General features: G+C 36.3%; 1 long non-coding RNA gene across 17 annotated transcripts in view; it reads left to right on the plus strand.

Annotated features, from left to right (window-relative positions):
- The window catches only part of LOC128851802 (uncharacterized), a 512,727-nt gene that overhangs the window by 128,434 nt on the left and 366,428 nt on the right, over window positions 1-17,865 (plus strand). The window lies entirely within an intron of this gene.

Consider the following 17,865-nt stretch of genomic DNA (forward strand, 5'->3'; position numbering starts at 1 on the left):
TACTGGGGGTTGGTGTCCCTTGTGTCCTCTTTTGAAGTTGTATTTATTGTGCCAAGGGGAGCTGTCAGGGAATGGATGTGGAAATGGAATTCAGCAGTTGAGAAGACACTAAGAAATTGCAGTGCGTGTGAAACATAATTAAAGAAATAAAACCAGAAGCATCTGTCATCATCCTCTGTGGACATCAACCAAGTGGGGATTGTTCCCGCCAAGCAGAATCACATCTGTGTTACTATGAAGGTGCACCAGCTGAGCCCTTTCTCACAAATGCTCTAAAGCTTCTGCTGGTCGTGGGTTGAGGGTCATTCTAAGTTCTGCCGCAAGATCATTGCGTAAGGAAGCTCTGCAAAATAGAGAGAGCTGGTAAGTGAAAAATAAATGCACAGAAACGTTTCTAACAATGGTGCTAATACTTACAACCTTCATTACCATATTTTCAGAGGGCATAATAATCATTAATGTGTTTATTATGCCCTTGTGATTTGGGGCAGTAATGTTATCCTTTCTTTACACACACAGAATTGAAACATAGACAGCCCAAGCATTTTTCTCCAGCTCATGTGGGAAGGCTGCCAAAGACCTGTTCCTGTTTGCTAGGTTCCCTTGCAGGAACTTGACTTGTGTTCTTGGCTTTAGGTCCTAGTTCAAGGTGCCTAAGGTAGGAGATTTATTTTATTGGGCTTTCTCTGCAGTCAATAGAGAGGTAGGAATCTCTAGAGGAAAACTCTGATTTCTGGACACTCTCAGTCTTTCCTCATGGGTTTTGAACGGTGCTCCTCTCAGCAGAGTACCTTGAAAGAAATTTGTGCATCTCTCCACTCTGTACTCTCACTAAGGACATAATGTGGTTCAGTACTACCATAAAATAGAACATTCACACTTATGCCCCTGATAAAGAAACACAGTGCAGATGTAATTCAGTTAACTTTTGAAGATGCTTCATCCTGCTTGCAAAAGGACATGTGTGACCATAGCTTAGATTAATTAGTGCCTCACAGTCATAGCAGAAACAAAGGAGACTGAAGTTTCGAGCAAATAAAAATGTCCCATGATGAGGTGTGAGATTAAGGCGAACAAATGTCCTCCTCTGGATTTTGTGGCAATCATGTCACCCTCTAAATAGCCATGAAGTTCTTATCACTATGAATAGTTCTTTTTTGATCTCAGAGGTGTACTGGCAGGACAACCCAAACCTTGTCTGTGTCCTTTTCTCTAGGACTTGTTTAGCATGGGCTGTAACCCTGCAAAATAATTGGACACATTTAGCTTTCTGCATACTGATTATCCCTCTAAAATAAAAAGAACTAATACATAACATGTAATGGCACTGAAAGTAATAGCAAGTTTGAAAATTCAGTTCATAGAAGTGTGTGTAAAAGGCTTAGTTAACTGTTTTTAAATGAAGTAGGTGATGAGGAAAATCTGTTTGAGATTTTAACAAGTGTATATTTTGCCAATTCAATACCAAGGCCATTCATCTTCTTGTGACATTGCAAAAAACCTAAATCAGTCTTTGACTGAGAGGATAAGATGGTAAAGGTATTCTCAGAACACCAAGATTTAGCTTTTGGAAAACATTAAAGCATGACTACGTCGGACCTTCTATGTTATATAAGAGCAGTTTTTCCATTCTGCACTAAATATTATTTTCAGATTTCTCATCTTGCATGATATTGCCTATTTCATGCCTCTGACAAACTGGCTGAATCAAGCTATTTTCCCCAAACTTGAGATGTTTGTGAATAAAGGATTGTTACCTGTAATGTATTTTAAAGGATGAATATATTACAGTATTGTTTAGGCAGGCTTGCAGATGGAGGCAAGGTGTTTGCTGTCCAGTGCCACAGCAAAGGTCTGTGTCAGAGTTCGGAAGGTAATTCAAGACTATTGGATTCCTCCTTTTTGTGCTTGGATCAGTGGGTTTAGGATCTAGCATAGTCTGGGATATATACTAGAATATTTTCTTTTTCCATTTTTCAGTTAGTTTGGTTATGTGACCTATTCTGTCTGTCATATGGCAATATTTTAAACTTAGTGAGCAAATTTACTTATTGATAGGGGTACTAAAATTCACATTTATCTTGCTGATGTTGTGAAGCTCTGATGTGAGGACGGGTGTGGTGGAAGTCTGTCATTTCATGCTGTTAGATTTTGACTACAATGTAGCTCTCTTTTCTGGAGAAAAGAGCATACATCAAGTTCATGGGAACACTTGAATGCAGAAGGGTGGCTTGGCAGTATTTGAGGAAACTGAGTGAGACTTCATTCTTGGGTTTGGTTGTTGGTTTTTTTTAGTTTTGTTTGACACAATAGGGATGGCAAAGTGAGAGGAAAACAAAGTAAGATTAATTCTTCTGCTCTTCAGAGAAGACCTTAAACGACAGAATATCTCTACACTCGTCACTCTGGTATTTATCTGTCTTGATTATTCCTCTCCTGTTGAAATATGATTCAGCTGGACGATATCTTCACTGAAATACACTGGAGAAGTATGGAAATGCAAACTAAAGTTTTTCAAAGTCAGAATCTATATTTGTTTTATCTATCTATATCTGTGTTTGTTGATTCCTGTAAGTGCTATGCAATTGCTTATCTCTAAAAATGTTTCTATGTTCTATATACTCATAGTGTGGGGTTGGTACCCTACCTTTCTCTAATTAATGGGTAGAGCTGTTGATTCACCTTAGACTTGAGGCATATTAGGTACAGGATTTTTAACTGCTTTTGTTTTGCTTGGTGTGTTGTTTTTTTTTTCCTGTGACTGTCAGTTCACTGTAATTTTTCCTTCACTTCTGAAATAAAATTAATGGAGAATGTTCTACCCTCCTCTGGAGGCTTTCAGGTTACTCCTTTCCTGATTGCACTTCACATCTAGTCTAGTTTTCTAAGGACATGAGGTTCACCCCGTTGGTCTGTACACCTTCTCCCTGCAGTGACTTTAGCATTTGTAAACCTGTTTGCAAAGGAGACTGAAGTTTCAAAGTAATTATGTTTTATGAGTTGTGTAATTATTGGTGTCTGTATATAGGACAGATATCTCCTAAGTACCCCACTGAGGAAAAGTGACAGGACACATTAGGTGCCTTTTCTCTCCATTGGCAGCAGCCGTTGGGATAAACCAAAGCATTTGTTGCTGCCCTTTACATGAAAAAGGTGGTGTGGGAGGACAAAAAGTGATCATAGAAAACCAAGCTTCAATAGTTCTATTGCTTTGTGGAACAGATTATTGTTTATTATATGGAAATTCAAGTGGAAAAAGTGGCTTAGATGGAAAAAAAAATCTACTTAAGTTTCTCCTCATATTTCCAACAAGAGAATGTGAACGTAATAAAATGGTTGTGTTTCTTGAAAAATATTTAGTTAAATTTAGCTATGTTTTCTGCCAAAAAAGGAGGAAGAGTGATAATAAATGTCATTTGAAAATAGAAGTGTCCTTGGCTTCCTGTTTTCAGTAGGCTTAGGATAATTCATTTGTTCTACTTGTAGTTTGTCTATCGATGCATCATCCCTTCCACAACTGTCTGCGGGCCATCTTAGCCAGAGTTTCCTACAGTTATTTTTGCACTATTGTTAAACTGTACCATACAGCATGTTGGTTTTTCAATTTATTGCGTGGGATTAGCACATAGTTTTCCATTGTGGCATATTTGTGTGTTTGTCACTTTTATGGTTTATATGCTAGTGTATGCACAGGAAGACAAACCTTTTCCCTTAGTTTTCTTCTTTTGTATTGTTTAGTCTGCAGTGCCTTTATAGCAACAATTTTTAAAAGTCAAATTCCTGGAATATAATCAGTTTGCTTGAAAAAACGAAGAAAAGTTTGGGGGGCACAGTTAATGTGGATTAGTGAGTGTTCTGTGAATGGCTTTATTTTACTACCCAGGGCTGTAGAGATGGAAAAAAACAAATGCCTATTTTTATTTAAACTGCTCAGTTTAGTCATTTAGTCTCAAATACCTCAGCATGCCACTTGCACAGAGACTACTGCCTGCATCAAGAGCTTTTTTTAAGCAAGTAGAGCCCTTCACATAGGCAAAAATATGCCTGCATGCGTATCATTGCATGACAAGGACCATATGTTTGCAGTTTTTGTATATGTAACCCCAAACCAAGCAGTAGCAGGACCACATGTTGTCCAGCTATTACTTTATCGCAGTTGATCTAAAATTGACAAGAGATTTTTTTTCTATGGTGCTGACAGTGTAGCTATTTTTTCGTATAATTTTGAGCTTGTAGAAAAGACTTTTTTTTTCTTTAATTAATTTCTCAATGGTATCAGTACTTACATGACTCTCAGATAAATAAATTAATTGTTTTATCTTTTAACATAATCAATACAAACCACCAAAAAGTTAGAAGCCTTATCATTCAATATATAGATTATCACCATGCACTGGAGGATTATTTAGCTGTAATTTGAGGAAAAAAGTATTGCAAATACGGTTTCTGTAAAACAAGGAGTTAACGTTTTAAGCAAAACAATCAATTACTTGCATAATTGTTATTTGCATAACTTGCCTTTCTGATGTGTGTAGTTTCAATGTACCACATATTTCTAGCTCAGATGGTATGCAGTAACCAAAGACCAGTAATGAGTTTGAAATTCTGTACTATGCATGTATTACGATAAATGCACTGTGTTGGCTGCTTCTGCCTTTTCCATTTGTTAAAAGTTGTTGCACGACGTGTGATCCATGATGTAAAGCAGGCTGAAAACAAAATACTAATTTTCTTTAGTTTCTTTGGTTAGTTAAATAATTTCAAGAATACTGACTGTGATTTGAGGTAAAGAATCCCTGCAGCATTTAGGATTCATTTACTACAAGAGCATTTTATTAATTACACATTGTAGCCACATGGATAGTCACAAAACCAATCACATATGTCTGTATTTAGAGATTTGTAGACAGAAGATATAACGTAAACATAGAAATGTTAAACTACTCATCTGTAGCCGGCAAAGAAGATAACAAGAAGGTTTCTGTTCTCTGTATGATTTGTGAACAATGCTAAGTAAATATTCATCATTAATATATAATAACTGTTGCTTTTGGCAGTTCACTTTTCATTTAATTTGATAATGTGTCCAGTAAATGAAGTGGTACAGGCTGCAGTGTTTTACCATCACAATTGCATATTTTCAATCATTGTTAAATGAAGGCAGCTCAAGGCAAAGCTTTAACCCCCACTAGTTTTGTATGTGATAAAAAGAGAAGGCGCTATCAATCTTTATTGTCTGTCTCGCTTACTGTAATTGCATTCAATAGTCCACTGATTCTGTTGTCTGTGCTAATGTCAGGAACAGTGAAGAGCCAGATGCTCAGACTAGATCATACGCATCCAGTGGCCACTTTGATAAGTTGGCAGCAAGTCTCTGGGTTTGATGATAAATTGTTAACGCTATAGATTATGAGCAGCTGAACACTGGGAGTGTACATGGAGAAACTTCTTACCTTGTTTTAAATCTGGCATTATGATGTTAGCTAAAGGGCATGCCATGTATTATTCAAATGCATCTTGCACTGGAAATGTGCCAATGAGTCATTTTATCCCCACGAATGGTAAAACAACAAAAACAAAAAAACCCCAAACAGCCTCACAGTGATTTGAACATGATATTAATAGTTCTAAGACTGTAAAAAGTATTTCAAAATAGTCTCTGGTAGTTACGATTATCTGATTCACCAAGAGAGCTTTTGGTTTACTGTATTCCATCCTTGACTCCATCTTAATTTTTTTTCTTGTCATATTTTTTCCTTTAATTTGAAGTAGTAGCTGAAATGTTTTACAGAGAACAGTAATGCTTTTTACTGAAGTATGAACAATGATGTGTCTTGGAGGGGGGGAAGAATATGCAAATAGGAGGACAATGAAATAACATATTTGTTTCCTACATGTTACTTTTACCTTTACTTCCATACCAAAAGTTCTTCATAGGTTATTTTTATTTTTAAGCTGTTTAGTGAGTGTCGTCCCTTGGACAAGTAGTTGTTAAAGGAGCTCTGAAAAGAAGAAAAAAAAATAATCAGAAACCTCATCTTCACCCAACTCATGTCATTTTGTCAGAAAATGATCCTATTTTTTTCTCAGGATAGACTTCAATGATATGTTCCCAATTGTGGGTGGTACTTCCATCAGGGCAAGTATGCCTTGCACCAGGTTATCACTTGTGGCTTATGGCCACAGTGCTCCTGACAGTATGGACACGAGGTCTAGATTTTGTGTTGTACACTGTATGAGCTCCATTGTGGTAGCTGTCTATGTGTATTTTGGTGGATTGTTAGCTCTAAGGTAACAGCCACCTTGAATGTAGAAATGTCAGTGAACAAAATTCTGATCAATTAGATCCTTTTTCACATTGTGATGGTTCCAAGAGCAGCAGTTGCTAGCCCTACAAAGAGGAGAGGTGGGGACTTCCAAGGCGGTGGGGACTTTTAAGAGCTTCTAAAGTAGTCATTGATTCTTAGAAACTACATCTTGAACAGAGGCTGTCATCAAGTGGTTAATAGAAGGTGTTGAGCACAGTGATGTCTGAAAGACAGCACAAAACTGCTTGATGCATGGGCATATATTGCATATCTGTAATAATATACCTGCCTGCTTGACATCCTATGCCTCGAATCCCCTTCTAGCATAGGGCATCTACATCAGCAGGGCTCAGTCTTTTAAAAAGTGCCCATGGAGGGGCTGTGTTGTGCACTTGCTGAATACTGGCCCCGTGCACAAAGCGTTTGTGCAGGCAGGGTGTGCAGGTGTTTCTCATCCATGCTGTAAAATCTGGTTCAAGGGTGCTCAAGGTGAGAGCGAATGCCTTCCCGCTGAGGAGAACGTCTTTGTGGAGAGTACTTGGCACTTGAGCTTTTGGGAAAAAGAAATATCACGTCTTCTCTTAAACTTAAAAGGAGTAATTAATGTTCAGCTTTCAAGAGGCTGACTGAGATACTGTGGCTAGGAACTGGGTTCTGAATAACTTTTGGTACAGGCTGGAGGCCTTCCTACAGCCTAGCAGCTTATTTGACTGCTGCAAGTGCTATCTAGGTACCTCAGCTTCTCCCTCTACAGAGCAGACATGATAAATAAACTCTGGTAAAGCTGGCCTTGACTGAGGAGAGGAACACAACACTGTAGAATATATGTGCAAATATTGGTTTTCATACATCATTTTTGTCTTATGAAGTCAAAGTGCATCATATTTGGAAGTGTGTAGTGAACTTTGTGCTACTTAATGCTGCTCTTTTCAGTCTGATGTGTGTGTAGAAGAGTTGCGATTTCATGGAGTTTGGAAAACTAAAATCAGTTTGTTAAATATATGGTACCTACTGTTGCTTTTATTTTTTCCATTGCATTTTGTTCGAATTAATTAAAGTGCACAGATGTTCAATTAAAGCTTAAAAAATCCGTAGCTACAGCTGTTTTGAAGCAACATTGTTGAGATTTAACGTATTTAATAATGGTTCTCTCTCAGAAGAAATTCGATTAATGACTCTCTGCTAAATTATTTTGCACTGATAAATTAAAAAAAATGTGAAGTAAACTATAAAGAGATGTAGAATGTCTGCTCCATTTATTACTTAGAATAACAGAGTAGCCACTAAGATACCAAAACAGAACATCTGCTTTTCTTTGTATACTAACATGTAGAAGAACTCTGCTTCCTAGGAAAAATGTATTGGTTTAGATGGAAATTATTGATAGCTCTCTTGCAATTCATGGAGAAGTAACTTGAAATAGCAACTATGGAAAATTTATCTACTAATGCTAACTGTACTGAAATTTTTAATTCCTTCAGTACTGCTTTGTAACATGGAATAATAGCAGTATCTTGAATATGGGCCATGCTAACAGTTAGTAGCATTGGTGCTTTTAATATAGATTTTTGTATTCTAATCTAAAGAAAGAGATCTTAAGATAGTATGGAAGAGATGTGATAGTACCGGCTACAGCAGAGGTGCTGCTGGACCAGGTATCATTTGAGTGCTGCTGCTTACGGCAGAACCTCAGATGCAGAACAGTGAAGGGAAGTTATAAGTGAGGACTGAAAAATATTTTCTCTTGCTTTTACAGTATATGCATCTTCCATGGTGTTCAGCAGTTTCTAAGTAGAATCTATCAAATCACATTTATTTACCTAGTGCGAAGAGTAAAATATAGAATTATTTGAATTATCACACTTTTTCTCTGGTAGGCCAGCTGGTTATAATCCTGTGGGTTATAGTCCTCCTTTTCACTTAAGCACAGAGGATTTTGCCCTTACGTTATTTTGCTGTTAGTATTGTTATTATTAAGCATTAGTTAGTAGCAGGGAAGCAACCAAAGTATACTGTGACCAGGTGCTCTCCTTGAGGATGTCACATGCCATGCTTCCAATACCTTGAGAATGTGTTTAGTTTATATATCTGCTGCATCCAGATCAAGACATTATGTCCTGAAGAAAGTTACTAGTAAGATCATGTTCAGTAAGATGAAGAAGGACTTTGTTCCAATGTTCCCTGTGCTAGGCCAGAGCTTCAGGTACTAAATTAGAGCGTCTCCACTGGAACTAGCAAAAGTGGGCTCGTTCATGCTTTTTTTTTGTACAAGTTAAAAAACTGCTGTCTCCTTGATTATTCAGGGTCTAAATGTCTAGAGAATTGTTTAGTGATATGGCACAGAATCTGAATCTATATTTATCAACTTGAAGATTAAATATTCTTTTTAGTATGTGTAGCTGTGGATGTACACCAAGGTACATACACTGTGGACAGGGTGGTACGTGTTTATATTTTATTGGAGCTGTTGCATATTTGGATGATGTGCTTTGAACCCGGAGCACATCTGCCTTTGAAGGCAACTGGGGAGACAACTTACAAGACCTGAAAGCATTCAGAGTTTTTTGCACAATCTCAGTGACCACTACCCCATGCCTACCTGTATTTCTCTACTTTTGGACTAGCAAGAGGGGAAGGGGAGCATCTTTGCTGTGAGCTCCAGCTCCATACCTCCTGCTCTCTAATGCCATCAGGAGGCCCAAGGAGAGTTTGAGAACCCTTCAGCCTGGAAGGATTAGAGGTGGCTGAAGGGATTTTACATTTCTCATCAGACCTTACAAAACGCTGCACTTGGCCCTAAGGGAATGCCTTCCTGCTTGAAACCAGCTCTTTATATGGAAATAAAATAACACTCAGGTGTGAATACCTGACAACTATAAATAAACAGCACACACGCAAAAAAAAACTGCAGCAGAAGTTTATTTGCAGGCCATTGTGTTTATTCTTAACTACTTGCCATTAAATCAAAACTAAGTAATTTTTACATGATAATTCATTGAAGGAATACCCTTTGAAAGTCACTCAAAATTTCATACCAGTTTGACATGTTGTTTTGAACATGTGATGGAGCTGTATCGTTTGTAATATATTAGTATAAGCATTCTGTAACTTGTGCATGCAAGAGTGTTTTTTGTATTTATTTTCAGTTCTCGGGTAACATTAGAAGTGATAATTATACCTGTCTCTTTAACGTGTCATGGCTTCACTGAATATTTTTTGACATAATTTTATTTGCAGCTGGTCTGCGAGACATGAGTTCAGTTAGAAGGTTTCTGCTGTAATTCATGGTTTCTGAAAGCTCTACCAGAACAGAAGATAAGAGATAGGAACTGATTTTTGTCTCGGGCCAAAAATGGAATTTTGTACATGAAAAATATTGCCTGTATGTTTTTGCAGCTGCAAATAATTGGGAGTAAACGTAATGGCTAGACCTATTGCTCATTTGTATTTGCAGACAATTACATTTTCATCTCACTGCTTTTAAACTGATACGTGGTTTAGCTCTAAAATGAAGTTACTCATTTATAGCTGAACAGTTCAGGAACTATACATTCACTTCCTTTTATTGGTTTCTCGGCTGCGATGCATAAGAACCCGAGAGCACAAACTGTTTTAACAAAACTGTAGCCATGATTTCAGATTAAGTATGACAAACAAGATGACATTTTGCTTCCTGTGAAAGAAATTACATGGAAATTGAATATATGTACCCAATATCTTGTTTAGAAGGGGGTAGAGGAGTCAGGTTTAGAAATATTCTAAAGCTCAATGGTACAATATTCAGAATTACTGCACCTAGACCTGAAACTATTGATGGTAAAGGAGAAAATTCTTCCCTTTGACTCTAGAATCTTAATTTCTGAATCAAGCATTTAAAATAAAAGTTTCTTTCAGGTACATTGTTGAAAAGAAACTGAACAAATTTGCTTTGAAAAGAGAAAGAAAAGCCCCTTAATTTAGAAATAGATTAGTATGTGAGATGAAATTTCATAGGTGGACCAGTTTGAGGAAGCAGAGATGAATTTATGAAACATTACAGGAGCATTCAATTCTATTTCTTCCTAAAAAGGTTTTGGTATGAAATTTCCCTCAGTTTGTGGTGTACCATGCTAGTTAAACTCTTAATAATGGGGCAGAAGCCTGAATCTGTAGCCTTTTGAAGTCGACGGCAGCTTTGCAATTGAATAAATAGACCTGGGATCATGCCTAATGAATTTGTAGTATTTCTTAAAAAAAATTAAAGAGCTTCCTTTTTTCTTTGCTTTTATAGCAACGTAATAGCAGCGGGTGAGGGGGGGTGTCTGTCCATCAACTTCTGTCATAGAACTCAGTCCTCTGATTTCTCACTTATGTAGCAGTTTCCACCTGTGTTCAGTTGAACGTAGTTGGTAAACAGTATGCTCCTCTGATTAGATGAAAATCTCCACTTTTGGAATGAGACAAATAACTGCAAAATTAAAGTTATTAGAAACACAGAGACTTATAACTGTTCCCCTTTTACTTCTCATATGGGTTGTGTTAGCAGTGATCTGGGCAGATTAAAAAACAAAACAATACTGATGCTTTTTATGCATTTTTCTGTGTCTCTAGAATTAGTTTGAGTTATGAGTATAAAGCCTGGAGTGTAAAGTTCCCTGGCTTTTGTGGATTTCTGTGTTTTAAAATGTCTGCACGTTGAGAAAGGGTCGGATTACTCGGGTAAAGTACTCTTTCATTAGGAGTTTTGGGAGAAAGATCAGCATTTGTAACATGTTGTAAATTCTCAGTTTGAGTTGCCCCAGAATTTGAAAGGAGTATTTGTGTATTCCTGTAAGTCTTGTCAGCACGTTGTTTAGTGAAGGGATTCGGTATGAATGTAACGTCTGTGTAAACGTATTTGAAAGGCAGCAGCAGATACTTACTTCCATGAGCATTTGTGAGGTGAAGTCTAACATCATTGCTAGGTATCTGCATGGATGTTAAATGGCTGTCATAAAAAAAAAAAATTAGAAATGTTCAGGTGTAGAAAATTATTCAAATTATGTAAATATTCAGATGTTTTATATAAAAATAAGAAGATGCCACCTTGTGGTAAGAAAGATGTTTTAGTGTATCCAGAAACCCTTTGGATGAATAGGGTACGTCTGAAAACTGGCAAGGATTTTTTTTTTTTTTTAAGCAAGATTTTAATACATAAAATTAAATTTTAGTTAGGGAATTATGTGACCAAACGTCCTGTTTCCTGTACAATTTCCTCCCACTTACGAAGGTACTCTTGTGCTACGAGTATTTACAGGACTGTTGAAGCAAAAGCTGAATATTCTCAAAGCTTCTTATTCCTGTTTATTTCCAAAGCTACGTGCTGTTATCCCAGAAAACTGGGACTAAGAAGAGGGACGCACCATTAGCCTAGGTAGTGGTCTCATAGCTAAGACTTCTTTTTGTAGTTCTGACTTTATGGTTAATACTGCATATTTTCTCTGCTGAAATAGCAGAGTAAAATGTTATCTCTATTTTGTACTCGGCACTTAGAGTGACTATTATTTGATTTGTAGACAAGTCTTATTTATGGAGAAATAAAGGTTTTAAAAGATTGATAAGATCTCCAAAGTTATCTAATGGATGGGCACATCTAATACCTGTTCTATTGTGCCATTCTTTATAACGGGTTATGAAAAGTTTGTGTTTGTCTTTACACATATTCAAACTTAATTTGCAATTATAATGTGAATTGTCTATCATAACAACATCCTCTTTCTCACCAGGATGCTGTTCTTTAAATGTTTGTTTAGATTAAAAAAGAAAAACTAAAAAAAAAAAAAAACCCTGAAATTTACGCTTTATCTTTTTATTCTGTATTCTGTTTTCTGTGATTTAAATAATCTCCTGTATCTGCAACACATTTAGTGCTGTCATGTACATAATAACAACAGTAGTTTGGTTTACTGTTTACGTCTATTTTACACATTGATGGTCAGAAAAAACTACAGAAAAAATACTAATTGGAAAATCTTACAGTCCGGAATTTTGCACACACACACACACTCCCTCCCCCCCCCGTCCCCCCCGCCCCTTGACAGCAGGGGATGTCTACCCAGTGCAGGCACTTCTGTGCATATTGATGCTAAATTTATATACTACTACTAATAAAAAACGGGTTGGTGTTTTTTCCCCAATTTGAAGAAGTATTGTGCTTGTAATTAAAACATACTTTCTCTTAACATAATTTATTTCCTTGCATAATGTAATTTGACAGAGTATTATAAATGTATATCTCTATGCTTCATGACCCCATTATGAGGACAATTTTTCCAGAGTAATTCATTTGTGTTCTATTTCTTCTTGCTTTTTGATTACACAATCAGTATTGAATTGTGCAACCAACATCCTGATTAAAATGAGACAAAAACCTATACAGCTTAGCTCACTGCAAAATCTCTTCTTGTTGAGTAAAGACAATGGCAAAATTCTTATTTGTTGGAGAAGAAATTATTAAAATGGGTTGCAAATGGAAGAGTAGAAGGTGGAGTTCCAGCTTCCCATGGGAGGAAGGCAGGATAGGAAGTATCAGCCACAAACACTGTTTACAGGAGTACTGCAGGAAAAAAGAACAACCATTAGAAATTTGGGATTGACAAGAGGGATTTGAGAGAAAGTTTCTCATTTTTCTCCAGATTTTAGGAGCACTGTAAGGGACAGTGTTTTTCACAGCAACAATTTATTTAGTTAATAGAAAATAAATTAATAAAAATATTTCAATTCAGGAGCCGTAATGCTACAAAAAGCACAAATATTTTTTAATTATTATTTTATCTTACCACCAGGTGTAAGACACTCAACACCCCTGATGGTAGGTGGCTGCTGCAAACTTAGCCTACCCCAAACAGTTTACAGCTTCTGTGTTTACAGACTAACGCAAAATGTGTGCATCAATTCATACAAAGAAACCTATTCAGCCACTTGAGGAGGGTAACTATACCATTAGTTTGGAATAAATTTTGTGGTTAGAATTAAACACACATTCTGCTACACGATAGGACTAAATAGTCTTAAATGTACATGTTTTTGTTTACATTTCAATTACCTTTGTTTGGGTTTTTTGTTAGTTGTTTTAAAGTATTTGTGAATAATGGAACATTTGATTATTAATTGGCTACTAGTTAGAAAAGCAAAATTCTGATTCAGTTTTTCAGAGTATTAACAAAGTGAATGCTCAGTATATAGACATGGAAATTTGCAATGCCGAGTTTATCTAGAGAATAACCAGCTGAAGAATTAAATCTTAATATTTGAGACTTGAACTTGTCCAGAAAAACTGAGAAACTGCGTTGCAGCTTTGCCTGTTGCACTCTGGCACCCTTACTTTGTTTCATTTTGTCATTTGAGTATGTGTTTAGCTGGATCACACGCTGCTTACAAGCAACAAGAGTAAATTAATCAAACATATTAGAAAATGGTGTGCTACAAATCTTAGCAGTGGGCCAAGTTCAGTAGAATGCTGATTAATATAAATTATTAATTGAAAAAAAAATTCTTCAGAGCAGAAATTTGAACTCATGGTCCATACTTAGTTTTGAGAGCTGTGAGTACCTAATTTTAATACCCTAGCTTTTTTTTACCAGCTTCTCTCCATACCCCATATAGTTTTACATTATTCCATCTTATTTCCTATAGAAATAACCCTACATACTAGAGTGGTACTGCTTGAGGTGTTAAAACTCCAAGTAGTTATAGCTAGAACTGGTTGGAAAACAGGAAACGTCTTATGGAAGAATTCTGCCCAATTCTAATTATTGCCATTAATATATTGTTGAAAAATTTTAAACATAATTTCTTTGGAAGGTATGACCTGGTCTTTGAAAGTGGGGGAAAATACTTATTTTTAATCACCTTCATCTCAAGAGCTGTAATTGAGGTTATGAAGTTATAGTAGATTAACAGGTTAGTGATTTTTTTTTTTTTTTCAATATGGGGAAAAAAATTCAGTGAGTTTCTTATAAAAACTTTACTAAGTGTTCAACCTTTGAACACAAATGCAAAATCAAATGTTTTAAGTTAGGGCCATAAGCTTCACATTAGAAATTAATCATGAGGTGTTTTGGTGATAAAATCTCTCTCATTTGAAAATGTAATTTATTAACCAGCACAATATCTATTTCAGGGCATTATTGAAGCTCAATAAAGATTTTCATAATATTAGAATAATGTGCCAATATTAAGCCTTGTGTGAAAGGAAAGAATGCATTTCTCTTGGCTTGCAATCTCCCTATTTTCCCTCTGCAAAACCAGAAAACCCAGGGGTATGACCTGATTTTTGTTGACATAACAGAGATATTGTAACTGATCTTGAAGTAGACAGTGTTGTTGTTGGGGTAGTGAGGCTCTGGTTCCTTGTAGCTGATGTTTGTTGTCCATGGCTCCCTTTTCCTGTGTTGTGGGTGTGCAAGAGACGAGGGATGCTGATGGCTGAGTAGTCATTCCCCAAAGAATTCTGTGCTCTCCCATGGTCACAACATAGGTCTGTGCTTCATGTGAAGGACCTGCATGGGTAGTAAAGGGTCTAAGGAAGGCTTTAAGGTAAAGCCCATCTCTTGTGCCTCCATCTTATTCCTGCCTCTCACCCTTCCTGTCTAGCTTCGCACTGCTGTTGGCTCTTGCTCACACATACGGCAGTGGAAACGAATACATGATGTTTGATCAAAATGGACTGAAACAGATGGAAATCTTGGGATCGTACTGTGTTTTCTTTTTCTGCACTTGATAAAGGAATAGTCAGTAAAATTATTGGCTCTGGGGAAAAAAACCAACCCTTGCAATTCCCCTTGCATCTGCGTAATTTTCTTTACATTGTAAAAATAATTTAATATGACTCTAACATGTTGATTCTGGGAAGCCTCGTAGAAAAGCAAGAAGTACACTTGAACTGTGCTATTTTGCCTGTGCTATAATTATTTTCATTTATGAAATTCTAAATTCTGTTTTAAATATTGAATTTTTCTGGTGAAATGACAGCTTGTGCTAGCTTTAGGATATGCCTGCTTGGTAATTATTCATGAGAAGAACAGCTGAAAACAAACTAGTTATACACCTTGGCAAGTCACTGTGATTTTAATTCTGTGAAATTTCCCTATGGCCATGTGACTTTATTCTGAAGTACTCTAACAGTGCAGATGTCCAGAATGCCGTAGCTGTTACAAATGTCATTCCTGTATTCGAAGTTTTGAATCATCAGTGCTTCAGGAAAAGGGAAAAAAAAGGAAAAAGAAAAGAGAGAAGAGGAAAAAAGACTGATGATACAGCATGTGTTTTGAGTGTTTGTCACATACTTCATTATGTGCAGCTATCATACATTTCTGGAACACAGATATATCATAAGTAATATATCTCAATGCATGTTCAAGACATATAATGGAATTTACAATGCCTGGAAGAATGCATGACTGAAATGCACTAAGTATTTTAAAATATCTTGTTTAAGCTGTGATACAATAGGCAGCATCAGCACTGACATTTTTGGAAGTTTAAAAGTAAGATAATTTCTATGTAACATTGGAGGAAGAATTGAAATGCTTCAGATTGAGCTAAAAATAAAACATTTCTCTACTTTCGCCTTTTCTTTTTCTTCTCCATATGGCTCCTGAAACATTCCTTCATTTAAATAGGTTTTAGAGCTCTTTCCTTATAGTTCCTGAAGCATTCACTGCTTTTGAGGAAAAAAAAAAAAACATTTTAGCATGTGCTATTTTTGTTATTCTAATTAAAAAAAACAGCTGGTCCTGTGCAGTTCTGACTGTAGTATTTTTCAACACATTGTTCAGATTTTTTTCTCTTTTTCTGTCAAGCTACAGACTACCACCTCTTCTCATCCCACACGAGCCAGCCTCCAAAACACCTGCATGTGCAACCTTAAATATTACATCTGCCAAGGAATAAAAAGAAAATACTTTATTGGTCACAGGACACATACATCAAATTATTCTTATTAGGAATATATATATTTGTAAGTAACTGGAAGTGACACTGGGATAATGACCAGTAGCTTCGTTTTTCCATTCAGTGGTGTTTCTTAGCATGCATTCTTTCTCATACATTTAAACAAACTTAACTGCCTTCATTAAAAAAAAAAAAAGAAAAAAGATAATCAGCCTTCACTTAAGATTTTGATATCTGTAAACGTGTGTGCCTACAAATAATCATTGAAGCTGATCAAAGTCACACTCTCTGTTGCTATGGTAATGAATCCCCATTTTGTTTACGGATGGGTATGCGCCACATGACAAGAAATTATGTCAGGTGGAAAGCTGAGACAAATTAAATTTGTAGTCTGAAGTTATTAACATATGTTTTGTGTGAATGTGTGCGTGTGTATTAACCAAGAAAGGAAAGATCCAGAAAAGTCTATTCTTTTAAAATGACGTGGAAACACGGTGCTTACAACATAAATCATGATGTAGATTATTCCAGTTAGATGAAAGAGACACAGAGCAGTTGGGGCAAGGTCGTCTCTGTGGCATGTCCAAAACAACGGAGGTGTTCTTTAATAGTCCTACTCATTATTTAATTTCCTTGTCCATTGTTTCATCATGTTTGCATTTCCATTTGTTGATTAGATGGCTTTCGCCACTGTCCCTAACTTTACATATGTATGTTTGCCCAAATGGAAGGTCAGAATTAATTTCTAGCTTAAAGTAAAGAAGTAATTACATTTATTTACAAATAATTGCACAAATATTATTTTGGAAAGCAGAAGAATTCATACAATAAATACTAATTGCATTTCAAAACAAATGCTATAATATGCTGATAATTTTGAAACATACTTTGAAGGCCTAAAAGCATGCAATCAAGATGAAAATCTGTTTATCTGTCAATTAGAGCTCACTACTTTTTATGCAGTACTTCTCCTAATGCCAACGTTCTCTGCTGGTTGTTGCAGGAGACTGGCCTTTATGGGTCAGAATCAAATGCAGGTTGGTGTCCGGGCAAATCAAAAGCCTATAGTCAAACTTATCATTAAAGGAAATCTGTTTCTATACAAGTTTTGGATATGACAGCCTTTTCTTTTTAAGTTTTATATGTATGTGTATGCATGTACATATGTTTTTAGAGAAAGTGATTGAATGCGTTTGCCTAAAAGCGACTGTACTAACTGTTTCACAAAGTGTAGATGAGAAGCTGTTTTTATCAACAGTAGTTTTCTCTTCTTGGTCATGTGTTTACATAAAAAAGGATAATAGAAATGCCTCTAGTCGGCTGAGATTTCAGTTTCGCTAGCTTTCAGTTGTGCTTCTCCTTATAGCACCTGTCAGGGTGCCTGAGTGGGAGCCCACCAAAGTCAATGGAGAAACTCAATGAGTTCAGCAAGTTTGGGATCATGACTATAAAAAGAAAAGCAGTATCCTGCAATTGAAATCCATGGAGATTCTGATTCCTGAGGTTGTGGGGGACTTCATACCAAATTAAATAACTTGAGTGTCTGTTATATTTTCCTAAGGAATAAATGCTATTAATCCATTTTTTTTTTGTAGGTGTAGGCATCAGTTAAGAGCGGCAACAGAGACGAGCATGCGCAGAAACT

The sequence above is a fragment of the Cuculus canorus genome, chromosome 3 (assembly GCF_017976375.1).
Source record: "Cuculus canorus isolate bCucCan1 chromosome 3, bCucCan1.pri, whole genome shotgun sequence".
Taxonomy (NCBI): domain Eukaryota; kingdom Metazoa; phylum Chordata; class Aves; order Cuculiformes; family Cuculidae; genus Cuculus; species Cuculus canorus.